Raw genomic sequence first — 13175 nt, forward strand, 5'->3', positions numbered from 1 at the left:
ATAGGCTGGGTGAGATTTAAGGAACTGCCATTGGCAAGACAAACTCTAATCAGGGCTATGTTAAACTGAGTCAATTGCTACAGCAGTCAATCTAATCATATTGTGCCAAATATACAGTATACAAGCCAGAAGCCAGGTCCAGAAGCACAGCCAGGAATTTCCTACCATCAACATTGTTAATGACTTGTACTTGCAGATATCTGTCCTCCAAAAATCACAGTGAGCTATATATTTATTCCTCCTCATGTCATCTTCCATAAAACTACTCATCAGAAGCAATTGGCACAATTCCTATGAAAATAAACAATATTTTAAGGATGTACAAAAAGATAAAGTTCAAAGACATGCTAAATTATCCAATGAAGAATACAAAACGAAAAATGTGTTCATGCTAACATTTTACAAGGCCATTGGGGCAAGTTAAGGACAAAGGCTAGTCTGAGTTGAACAGACTAGCAGAATGTGCTTTTGCCCCTAAAGCTTGGGGGGGAATGAGACCACAGTAACAAAGTGGTCTGTGCTTTAAGATATGAGATTGTAACATAGCAGATCTAGATTGTTCTGTAACACACCAATCAGGTTCCTTATCTGAACTTTCCTTTATCTGAAATTTTCTTTCTTTCTTCTTATGTTGTGTGTATGGAAAATCAATTTACATCAAAAACTGATATTAAATATAACACAATGATAGAGTTGTTCACCTAAAATGTACGCATTTTATAAACAGTCCACACATAGGGTATAATAGACCTAGGGATATGGACCAAACTGGAAAAAAAGTTCATAAACTTTGACTTCCAGTCTGTTTGTTTCTATCTCAAATCAAGCAAATATATATGCATGTATATGTATATGCAAATGTTTTGCAAAGTGGTGTCCCTTGTTACTCATCCTTTTTGATGATGTATGTGACTATCCTAGATAGAGATGTACATTTTAAGAGACAAATTGAAAAAAAGAAGAAAATCTCATTGCTGTCAATTGGAGGAAGTCCGAAGGGCTTGAGAGCCAAGGAACTTTCTATTATCCTTCAGTTATACTCTGTTTGATTTTTTTTTCACCAGGACTCTTGCAGTTTTTACCTCCTTTTACCAGAGGGGAAAGTTGCAGGAAAGAGGATTTAGGAACAAGAATCTGTCAGATAGTTGTTTATTTCCTATAGTGCTGGATGGCTTGCCAAAATCCTATTAAAAAAAAATAAAATTTAGGAAAACAACCCTGAACATGTCAAGGTTGTTTGAACAAATGACACAATAGAGGGATTTTTTCTTCTTCTCTCTCTCTCTCTTTTTTGTCCTGTTATAGGCAAGTTTTTTTATTTATTTATATCAACACCTTTTCTTTTGCTGTAACACACTGTTTCCCCCAAAGAGCTACAAAGGTTCAAAGGGACTCAAAGGACCAATAAATTATAGCTATATAAATGTCTGCTCATAAGGCTTGATGCTTATTTACCCAGAGCTTTTTCTGCCAATGTTCAGGCTGAATTCAAAGGAAGGAGATTTATCTCCTAAGAGATGCCTCCAATTCACAGAGCACACATCTCTCCAATTACATCACTTCAGATTCTTGAAGCCAAAGTGGAAGCCACATTCCAGCATTTGTTTGATAGTAGATCAGATACAGTTACGATGCTTATTATTACTGCTGCTACTACCACTGCTGCTATTTCTTCTATTGGTATTGGCACTTTAAAAACAGGATCAGATCAATTGCAGAAAGAGTACCAATAAAAATGTGGCTGAATAACACCTTTTAAAAGACCCCAATCTCACTTTCAATTCATATTATCATTTCTTGGCATAGTTTGGTCTTCTTTTAGAAAAAATCCCATATTTTAGATATAATGAATCACTCAGAGCCTACTGAATACCAAATGAATAGATGATAAGGTGCTATCAATTTTTTTAAAAAAATGTTAGTTTTTTAAAAAAGGGTTCACATAGCTATATATGTTTTTAACCATTAAATAGTCTATTTTCTAAAACAAAATATCAGTACCAACCAAATGGTCATTTACAAATATGATCATATCTAAGAGCTATTACCATGCTTTTAGTAATAAGCCAACTGAAATATCATTCTTAAGTTTTGTCCTGTTGGAAGTCTTCATCCTGGTTCATCAAACCAGAAATAAATAAGCAACATGGTGACTGCTTTGGAAAGAAGGTTACAGTTTATTGAAGAGGCAGAAAGATGGTTGTTGCAGGAAAGACCAGAGGAAAGAAGGACCTGAGCACATGGGCAGTAGGTTTTTATACCCTCTCTAGCCTTTTGTTTGGAATAGTTTCCTGTTTCTGTGGCAAGAACTCTGACTTCCCACAGTCCACAATAGCATTTTAGACATAAGTCACAGCCATTGTACAAAACTGGGGGTATCTACAGAGTATGGTGAAAAAAGTCAAGATGTCCAGGAGAACAAGCTTTTCTGCTGTGTTTGCCAGTTTTTCCATTCACCTCCTGTTATGCATTTAAAAACACAGGTAGACCTTGAACAGCATTGTTGTGGCTCCCATCCTGACTTTCTTCACCATACCTGCAGACATCTGTAGAAACCCCCACTATGAAGGTAAGAAAAACAAATGAGTAAATTCCCCCTTCAAAAAATTATCCCAAAGATCTATTTCAAATTGTAAATTTGTAAAATTGTATCATGAGGACTAGACAGCTGTAATAAACTTTCTGCTTCTCCAAAAGTAACATACCAATTTATATATAATATGTATTAAAATGAAGCTCTGAAATTAGGCTCCCAACTTCGTCTTTGTTATGAAGTGTTATGTATATTTGTTTGGCCTTTTCCCACCATCCTGTTGTTCTGTCATCATGGTACACATGAATGTTCTGGCAGATGCTCTTAGAAACATCAGCAATACAGAGAAGCATAGAAAGCATCAGCTGTGCTCCAGAATAATTGTCTGGTTCTTAATTATGACAATGAAGTATGGTTACATAGATGAATTTGAAATCACTGATGACCACTGAGCTGGCAAAACTGTAGTTAATCTCACACAGGCTTAACAAGGTGGTGTGATCAGTCCTAGATTCAATGTTCAGCCAAAAGGCTTAGAAAAATGGTAAAACAACCTGTTGCCTTCACATCAGTTTGGGTGATGACCCTATCAGCTAGTACCATGGATCATGAGTAAGCAAACCAAAAGCACACAGGGGGGAAATCCTGGGTTTCTTTTTCTAAACTTGTAACAAAAAAAATTGTTCGGCTGTTTGCCTTTAACACACCAAACTTCATCTACTTTCACAAGAGCTTTCTGGGATTGCCTTTATATTCTATCTTCTTTCAAGTGAGCTATAGTTGACCTAAAGAAATATAAGAGCTAAAAATCTAAGAAATAAATAAACCACACAGAAGCCTTTAAGTCATAATTTATACTAGGAATTCTGCTTCCAAATCAAACTGAAATAGAACAAGCAAAAGACTAAAGCTATGCTTAGGAAGAAAAGAGATATAGAACTGGCAAAAATAGAGCACATTTAATTTTTCCAGTTCACAGAGGACTCTGTTCAATGTACAATTGCACTGTTCATGAGGAAAAGAAAGGAGATTATTGACAGGATTCATCAATCATGCTAAGCTATAATGCGATGCATGTGGCTTTGGTTTTACGATGCTATTATGCCTTATTCCACAAGCTTTGATTAAGCAAAACATGGCTTAGCACAATGTGTGCACCCAGCATTACTGGGATAACACAATAAAATCAAAACAAACAACTCCTGTAATGAGTTGTAGTGTTATGCATACAAATGTGAATAAATATGAATACAATATGAATCCTGTCCATATCTTTCAATTTTAAGTTTGTGCATTGAATTGAGAGATAAACAAAATATTTAACTTTTAATTGGTTTGAACCTGCCATAGGTTGTTTCACTATACATTTACTCAAAATTTTACATTGGACAAATCTTATATATATACATATATAAATATATAATATCCATATATACATATATGCAGAGCAGGGAGGGAAATCCTGGCTGCCTCTTGGGGACAGGGAACTCCCCACCCTTCCTGTTTGCTGGGGCCATTGGGGGTGTAGCAGGGGGCAGTGGAGTTGGAGGACAAAGTTAGACAGTGGAGGCCAAGTGGGGAGGATGCGGAGTGTTTATGACATCTGTCTTTGCTTGCCTGTGCCTGCTATGGCTAGAATTGGATGGCCGGCCGGCAGGCTGACTGGCACATCTGGTGGGCCGAATCATATGTCTTCCCCCCCCCCCAAGCCTCTACCTCCGTCTGCCACTTGGTGAGCAAGCCTGGTGGCCGTGGCACTTGGACCCACCTGTGCTGTGCATGATGTGGGAGCCCAGGATGCACCGGCCAATGGGCACTGAGGGACCAGCGGGCTGCGCCTGCTGCTGCTGCTGAGCACCACTGGGCCCCTGCATGCTTGCCTCCTCATGTGTGTGCATCTGGGCAGGTGCCCAGCTGGACTGGGGTGGACTGGGGCAGGGGGAGTCCTCTGCCATATCCAGGTTGGCCCCAAGGGCCGGAACTCCTTATATTTAACAAGTCTGTTCTAGTGGTTTACCTTGTCAGTGTTGTGGGAGGCTTTGACTTAAAGTATTAAAGGTGATAGGCTAGCTATTATATATATATATATATATATATATATATATATATATATATATATATATATATATATATATATATATAATAATCACAGCAGCACTATTTAGCTGTTGTCAAGATAAGATCATATTCTGGAAAGCAATAATCTTTGATTATCTCCACACATCATCACATGCAAAAAGTAAGCAGGGGTATATTGTGGAGTGGATTACTATCTAGTAAATTCTAACAAAATGGAGAAATCTGATGACCTCATGCAGAAAAGACTCCTGAACACCACTTTTGCCACATAGCTGCTCAAAGTGACACTTAGAAATATCATATTTTATTACAAGTTCTATTAAAGCAAAGTACCTTTAGGTCTAGGATCTCTACACAATCCATGGAATAGATTCTTTGTTATCTATTGTCATTAAAATATTTTTAGATGTTTTCCCTTCACATCATTCATACCTGTTATTAAAAAAACTTGGTGCTCCACTCATTTGACCTATATAACATACAACAAAGAAATTCTGTGCTTGTTTGCTCAGAAATGAATTCCTTTTGTTTCCTTATTCTCTGCTAAGTGTGCCAAGCAATGCAGCTTCTGCTAGTCACTTACCTAAAATAGTCAAACATAATTCCACACAAAGTGCCTGCTTTGTCTTTATCATTCTTATTTCTTTGCTCTGGTCTTCCTGCTGCTGCTAACTGTTGTTTGAGGCTTATCTCATTCTGAGAAGGGCTATGTAAATGTATGACATGCAGTAATTACTTTACACTCACTACTTGGCCTTGTGAGATTTTGTTCAGCTAGGCCAAGTCATTATGTGAGATGAATAAATAAAACATTATTGGAATTTCCATTGCCACAATAGTAAAGGCAGATTTGAAGTCAGCCAAGTAAATATGCATAATCTGAAATTTCAGGATTCATAATATCATATTTCAGCATTAATCTGGATGAGAACTGGTACAGTAAAGAAGGAGAAAATGAATGAGAAAATCAAACAAAAGCAGAATGCTTTTTTTAAAAAAATCAGGCAGAAATTATTTAGATATAGATAGATAACCTTTATTGTCATTTTTTACTGTGGGCACAATGGCACACATTAAAAATGAAATTTAGTTGCTTGCTCTCAAAGTGTACACATACATAACACACATTTAAACATGCTATATACAACATATGTATAGACATACACCATTACATATAAGTAACATATAAATATTAATCACTGTCCATCTTGAATACAAAATGGAAGGCGGAAGATTTACAATGCTTACTCCTTTCTCTGTGTTTTTTAAGATAAGGAGAACAATACCAAGCCTGTTTATATGGGAACAATTATCTAGTATGTAATTATGTGTGTGTAGAAATACACATCTGTAGGTTCTACCCTATTTTCTGAGTAATGGCAGTTAAAATATCTCTCTCTCTCTCCCTCTCCCTCTCCCTCTCCCTCCCTCTCTCTCTCTCTCTCTCTCTCTCTCTAGCAAATGGACAGATATAATTGCCATGCACACAGAGAAATGTGTGTGATTGATACAAGCAAAATGAAAGGTGAGGAGGCTGGAATTATAATGAACTATAAAGATCTGGATGGAAGAGGGAGGAAAAGGCAGGAGATCATTTTTAATATGATTAATATTGCAGTAAAAAGGGAAAGAAAGAACAGAAATGGAATTCTTTTCCCCATCCCTGTTACGTTCCCCCTTGCAATTCTGCTTAGCAGGAAAAGCTTTCCAGCTGAGGGCTATGAAACAGTTATCACTGTTAGGTGATTAAGTTACTAATCCTTCAGGGAGAAGACATTTAGAGGCCCATATTAAAGGAGAGTGAGGCAAAATTACATTCCGTTTCAATTTAGTTTAGCAATTCTAGTGATTTAGTTAAATGAAAAGCAATTGTTCCAATTAATAGTATTGAATGTTATTCATCAAAAGTGTCAAAACAGCTGTGTTGGTGCATTAGTAACCTATTCTCTTGTCAGAGATATGGATAATTTCCCTGGACTGAAACAGAGAAATGGCATAACATTTCAAAAAGGCTGCAGAACAACAGTGGGAAGAGATTTTTGTTGCTCTTCAATTAAATTATTTGATATAGTCTGAAAAGAATAAGAGGCAAACCACTATTGCTAAGAGGAACATGCATTTTGTGGAGATACATATCAGCCTTTTACAGCACCGTGTGGTCCAGTTATAAAACCCATCATCTATACTCAACAAATCCATGTCCCTATTTTTTCTGTAGTGATCAGTAAGTTTCCTTAAAAAAAGAAGGAAGCTAAAATGTATTCAGTTCACATTAGAAGATATGTTAATCCTTTTTTAATCTTTAAGATGGAAGATAACTAAATGTAGATAATACCTTTAAAAGGCTTCATTTATAGTAATCTTAATATGGAACTTCTATAATTCAGTTATGCACTGTACAAAATATTTAAACTGGTCAATTCAAATCTTTCAGAGAATAAACTGTTCTTGGCTCTGAAATGTGATATGCAGGATAATCTTATGCAACTTTTCTCAAAAATTCCATTATGTCAAATAGAGCTATTTAGAAATGCAATTACTCTGTTATTTCATTGATCTTAAAAGAGTAGCATTTTCCTTTTCCAAGTGAAAGCAAGCCCACATGTTACTTTGACCTTACCAAAATTAATTCTATCACTACTAAAATGGAGTAAATGAGTGGTAAGTATTCATTCTTGGTCCTCGGAATATTTAATCATCCTCATAAAATGGAAAAACAGTAAAAAATGTGTAATGCTATTTATTCTAAGAAGGCAGCTGGCATTGCCAACTAGTATGATTTTGAAGGAAATAATATGGTTCTAAATGGAAAAAAAGGAAATGGTACAGTTAATCCAGATTCTGTTCTAACTACCTGGAAAAAGTGAGGTGGCTGCAGTTCTGCATAATAAAATAAGCAAAGGCCAACTTACTTATGCAATTATTTTTTATAATGCCAACAGGAAACAGAAATTCAACAGATTTCTTAATCTGCAAACCTGAACGACTGAACGACCACTTTACTGTGTAAACTGACCACTTTACCTAATCAGTGTACTCATTGTCAACAATTACTACTTTTCTTTTAAAAGAAATAAGACCTAGTTAATATTCTGGCTCTGCAAGACGTATACACAGGCATGCTAGACAAAACTTGGCTAGCAATTTTTTTCCATGCAGTCAGCTCGCAGTTATATGATCCTTAAGTTAATACTTCGTGCCACATTCTTTTATATACAATGGATGCATAACTCAGGTCAGATGTTTCAGGGGCTCTTCTCTGGGAATCAAACCGTCAAAATGAGTAATTAAGGAGCAAAGAGGAAAAGTTTGGAAGTAACCTCTGAATACAATGGGGCAATAAAACACAATGGTGCTGATAGCCTGGGAATATGACACACTGGCACAAGATGGAGTTTTCTATTTTGGGAAACAGAGAGTGGTCTGAAAATGGTTGAGGGCATCCTGGAGCTCATTAATCTGTATGGAAATGACAGAGACAGGATGAAAGGTCTGAGAAGGCTTTCCTCCAGCCTTTTCCTTCCAGAACACTGGCCCTGCAGCTACCACATTTATCTCAACTCAATAAGGCTTTATTACATTTCCTCCCTGGACTTATAATTGCTTTCTGTGTATGGGCGATACTATCATCTTCCTTTCCTTTCAAATTTCCATAGCCTTTAAATGAGAGCTACAAAGCCCTTGTCTACTCTGAACTCCATTATTGTGGATTTTCTCCCTCCTGAGACAATCAACAAAGTGAGACAAATAGATTCAATGTATACAAAATATCTATAAGGTGAAGGACAGGAGATGGGCTTAGAATTTTAGACCCAGGTCTTTAGGAGTCACTGATCGCTGCTTTGGACATTCCTGTAGATAAAAATATACAAGATATTTGGAGAACAAGGTGTAGTTTTCATGACTGCCCAAGCATCTTATTAAATAGTAACTCATAATCAGCAGGCTATGGGTAAGATTATAAAAACATGGAAGCTTCCTTATACTGAGCCAGGCTATCAATCCCACAGATCTGGTCTGGTTGCCATTGACTGGTAATAGCTGACTAAGATTTTTCTAGAAAGATAGCAGGAATTATCTTGCTGTGTTTTATTTTCCTAATAAAAACTGTACTAATATGCTATGACATCTACATGAAGAACACTATAATAATGAACATCAAATTCCATTAAGCCAAAAAATTTAGTCAAAAGCTTGTCTTTATCCAAAAGGAAAAAAAAATAGCTCAACCAATCAAAAGCAGCACAGTGGGAAACAGAACAAGAACACAGGTAAAAATAGGTGAAAAATCTCTCCTGCAGTTACTGCTGTTGAGCCAAGTTTCATCTATTACAAGTGTGGTCTTATCAGGGTATTATAAAGTAGTAATCTTTCTTATGATCTTGATTCTATTCCTCTGTTAATGCAGCCTAGGATTTGCATTGGCTTTTTTCATGGCTGCAACACACTGCTGACTATACTGTATTTAAGGGACTGTCCACTAGGACGCCAAGATTTCTCTCACAATTACTGCTATAGAGCCAAGTTTCATCTGTATCTGTACATTTGTTTTTTCTTGCCTAAGTGTAAAACCTTACAATGTTCAAGTCTGTCAAGATCCATCTGAATCTTGAGACTATCTTCTGTGGTGTTGGCTATTCTTGCTAGCTTGGCATCATCTGAAAATTTGATGATTTCTCCTTCTATTCCCTCATCTAAGTCATTTATGAAGATATTAAAGAATACTGGATCTAACACAGAGGCTTGTGGTACCCCACTGCTTACTTTCCTCCATGTAGATGTAATTCCATTAAGGACTACACGCTGAGTGCAGTTTGTCAGTCAGTTACAAATCCATCTGGTGGTGATGCTGTTCACTAATTTAATCACTTTGTCAAAGAATGAAATAAAGATTTGTTTGGCATGATCTGTTTTTGACAAACCCATGTTACCTTCTTATTATAACTTTGCTTCCTTCTAGATGTTCACAGATTTGTTGCTTGATTATCTTTTCCAGGATTTTCCCAGATATTGATGTTAGGCTGATTGATCTGATTGATCTATTTTTCCCCCTTTTTTGAAGATGGGAACCACATTAGTTCTTTTCCAGTCCTCTGCTATTTCTCTGGTGCTCCAGGGTCTTTGAAACATATGGTTCAGTGGTTCTGAGATCATTTCTGCCAGCTCCTTCAGAATTCTGGGATGTAATCCATCAGGACCTGGTGATTTGAACTCATCTGGTGGTCAGGTGTTCTCTGAACATTTTGTTACCTTTTTTAATTTGTACTCCTAGTCTATCTTTTACAATTCTGTTTTTGGTAGATGGCTATTTTTTTTTCTTTTTAGCAAGAAGACAGATGGAAAGAAGGAATTAAGCAACTCTGCTTTCTCCCTGATCACTTCCTTGTCATAATCTCCCATTTGTGGACCGATTGTTTCCTTGACATTTGAAAAAGTCAAGTGAGGTGAAAACAAGACAGATGAAAAAAGTAAGGTTCTACATTTAAACAAGAAAAACCAAATTCACAGATATAGTATAGGTAGTACCTTACTCAATACTAGTAACTGTGAGAAGGGTCTCAGAGTCCTAGGGGACAATCACTTAAGTATGAGCCAGCAGTGTGCTGCAGCTGCCAAAAAAGCCAACACAGTGCTAGGTTGCATTAACAAAGGGATAGAATCAAGATCATGTGAAGTGTTAATGCCACTTTATAATGCCTTGGTAAGGCCACACTTGGAATACTGCATCCAATTTTGTTCACCAGGATGTAAAAAAGATGTTGAGACTCTAGAAAGAGTACAGAGAAGAGCAACAAAGATAATTAGGGAACTGGAGGCTAAAACATATAAGGAACAATTGCTGGGATTGGGTATGTCTAGTCTAATGAAGAGAAGGACTAGGGATGACATGATAGCAGTCTTCCAATATTTCAGGGGTTGCCACAAAGAAGAGGGAGTCAAGCTCTTTTCCAAAGCACCTGAAGGCAGGACAAGAAGCAACGGGTGGAAACTAATCAAGGAGAGAAGCAACCTAGAACTAAGGAGAAACTTCCTGACAGATAGAACAATTAACCAGTGGAACAACCTGCCTCCAGAAGTGGTGAATGCTCCAACACTGGAAGTTTTTAAGAAGAGACTGGACAGCCATTTGTCCGAAATGGTATAGAGTTTCCTGCCTGAGCAGAGAGTTGGACTAGATGACCTCCAAGATCCATTCCAACTTTATTGTTGTTATTGTTATTGTTGTTATTCTTTATATGTTTAAAGAAACTTTATTATTATTATTATTGACATTTGTTGCAAGTCTTAACTCATTCTTAGCCTTAACTTTCCTGATTTCATCTTTGCAGATTTGGGCTATATGCTGTTATTCTGCCTTAGTTATGTGTTCTTATGTCCATTTTTTTTAGTTTAGACAAACTCTTTCAGTTTGTTCTGCACCTGAGGGCAGGACAAGAAACAATGAATAGATTCTTTTTAATGAGATATTCAATCTGAAACTAAGGAGACATTTCCTGACAGTGAGACAGTCTAGCTTTAAAGCACCAGGTTGGAAAGCAGGAAACCATGAGTTCAAGTCCCACCTGAGCCGTGAAAGGTAGCTGGGTGACTTTGAGCCAGTCACTCTCCTTCAGCCCAACTCACCAGACAGAGGTGTTGTTGTGGGAAGTAAAGGAGCAGGAAGGTGTCTTGGATATGTTCACTGCCTTGGGTTGTTTGTAAAAATAATAAAGGTGGGATAAAATAAATACATAAAAATAAATAATTGATGGAACAGCTTGCTTCCCAGAGTTGTGGATGCTCTATCACCTGAGATATTCATGAAAAGATTGGACAGCTAGTTTCTGGGATGTAATAAGATCTCCTGCTTGGGCAGAGGACTGGACTAGAAGACTTCCAAAATGCTTTCCAGCCCCATGATTCTATGATTCAAAAGCAACGTGTGTGAATTTGACATGTTCACCACACTGCAGATGATTTGGGATAGTTAGGAGGATAAAATGAAAAGCAAGTAGCCCTGTGGAATCTACAAAAGATAATAAATACATGTGAATGGAAAATGTGAATGGAAGGCAGGGCTGGAAGAAGTGGTGGTTTACTCCGTTGTGTGCTTACTAGAGAACTGAATGGAAAGAAACACATAAATAAACGCCTCTTGCCTACTAGGATAGGTCACAGAGCTTCTGAACAGCACCTCTGTTAATTGCATCTATAAAATCCTGGAGCACAGTTTCACAGTCACTATGGCCCCATTTTACCTTCAATAACACAAATGTACAGTTGACCCCTCAATTTGGCAGAGCCTCAGGAAGCTGACTCTGCGTGCCACATAAGAAGAAGAAAAAGTCAACTATTTCATTTATTATTGAAGAAGGAAACGCACTGGTAGAGATTTTCAGGCTTAAGTGCCAAAATTAAATGAGCTGGCTTTGGGTACAATAATACTAGAATGGCAACACGGGGGGAGAGAAAATGAATTACCCTGAAAAAGACTAAAGAAAGATTTGCTTAAAGCCTCCGTATGGTAATTTATATGTTTAAATATTTACCAGAATGGAACTAAAAAATACAATGCATCATACGCAAGTAGGAAAGAGCATAATCACGTAATTCGACTATACTCCAGTGCTGATGAGGAGCTTCAGATACACCTTCTCTCCTTTGTGTCCTTTTTTAGGGTTCTTTTACTTGAAATGGCAGTTCTTCAAAGCTTCGGTTTAATATATCTTTAACTAGAGGAGCATTTCTGTAAAAGATGTTTATCTCCTCACCCCCACCCCCACCCCGAGCCTATGTGGCTTACTAGATTTTCAGATCCTAATCATTAGCCCTCAATGGTAATAGTTGGCCCTACTGAGAGATTTCTGGGCAGACTGTTGCCTTTGTATAATTTACCATTGTTCTTTTAAGATTGTTTAAAACTCTGAAGTTTTGATGAATATGCAGAGTATTGAGGGTCATGTAGCACAAATGTAATGTGGCTTCTAATATTTTCTAGCTTCTATTCAAATGTGGTAAACTAGTAATTCCAGCATATACTGCCTTGTTGGGGTCTTGATATCTTTCAAACTTAGCTTCTATACCTGTAAAGATATTATTATTAAGCATATCATCATCACTGCCTGTGGGAGTGGAACTTGCTGGCTGTTTATTTGTGCTAGTTTGTTCCATCAGAACATTAAACTAAGCAGTGTAAATAATTTGATAAGCAACTTTTCACATTCCCACAAGAAATTCCTATTACTTTCGGATTGCTGCAAGAAGACATAGCTGATGTCTATAGATGCATTTAGTGAGCAGCCCATTTGTGCATGAGGTTCCTTCCAAAAATTCAGAGGAATACTTCATGAAAGGTGATATTTCAACCTCCTTTCAAGTAAATGGAAATATCTGGAAGTAGATGAAGGCAACATGCCTGGTGATGAAGAGTCAAATTAGAGCAATGGAAAAGCTAACGTTTATATTATAAGCAGTGTTGCTGCATTATGAATAAGGTGACAAGATGCATTATTTATACATTTAATATATTGGGCTTGCTCATAAGTTATGTTTTCTTTCTCTCTTTTTAAAATGTGTTGCCAAT

General features: G+C 37.0%; 1 pseudogene; it reads left to right on the forward strand.

The window, feature by feature from the left end:
* Window positions 1-2826: 2826 nt before the first annotated feature.
* On the forward strand, window positions 2827-3196 carry LOC120299196 (annotated as a pseudogene).
* The last annotated feature ends 9979 nt before the right edge of the window (window positions 3197-13175 follow it).

Source organism: Crotalus tigris, unplaced genomic scaffold (genome assembly GCF_016545835.1).
Source record: "Crotalus tigris isolate CLP2741 ecotype Arizona unplaced genomic scaffold, ASM1654583v1 scf7180000024281.4978605, whole genome shotgun sequence".
Taxonomy (NCBI): domain Eukaryota; kingdom Metazoa; phylum Chordata; class Lepidosauria; order Squamata; family Viperidae; genus Crotalus; species Crotalus tigris.